At 51.0% G+C, this 620-nt stretch overlaps 1 non-coding gene across 1 annotated transcript; it reads right to left on the reverse strand.

The window, feature by feature from the left end:
* Positions 1-306: 306 nt before the first annotated feature.
* On the reverse strand, positions 307-388 carry TRNAL-UAG. Its single transcript has one exon. It is a non-coding gene; the product is annotated as a tRNA-Leu (tRNA).
* Positions 389-620: the final 232 nt, after the last annotated feature.

Consider the following 620-nt stretch of genomic DNA (forward strand, 5'->3'; position numbering starts at 1 on the left):
TTTGAACCCATGCCTCCAGAGAGACTGGAGCCTAAACCCAGTGCCTTAGACTGCTCGGCCACTCTACCAATGAAATAGTGGCTGTGGTGCTCATGTCAGAGGGTTCAATCAAAGTTCCCGGCACCTTCTCCTGAACAACCCCATCGCTTGAAGGAAGCAGGGTATTGGGGGGGATATTCCACGTGAGGACTGACAAAAGCTATGTGTTGTGAAGGAAGTGCATGTATCTGTGCCACATGGCACTCAGCTGTATATATTGCCCTCAGCTGCTCTGACCTGTTTTGTGAAAGAGAAGAAAAATACCAATGGCAGCGGTGGGATTTGAACCCACGCCTCCAGAGAGACTGGAGCCTAAATCCAGCGCCTTAGACCACTTGGCCACGCTACAAACAGAACGCAGCTGTGGTGCTCATCTTAGAGTGTTCAATCAAACCTCCGGCCACCCTCTTGTGAACAACCCACTGCTTGAAGGAAGCAGGGTGTTGGGGGGATATTCCATGCAAGGACCGACAAAAGCCAGGCGTTGTGAAGGAAGTGCGTGTATCTTTGCCACATGACCCTCAGCTGTATATGTTGCCCTTCTCTAACTGGCATTCCACAAGTCGCTGTTGGGACGAAAA

Source organism: Nanorana parkeri, unplaced genomic scaffold, assembly GCF_000935625.1.
Source record: "Nanorana parkeri isolate BGI_ZX_2015 unplaced genomic scaffold, ASM93562v1 scaffold141, whole genome shotgun sequence".
In the NCBI taxonomy this organism is placed as follows: Eukaryota; Metazoa; Chordata; class Amphibia; order Anura; family Dicroglossidae; genus Nanorana; species Nanorana parkeri.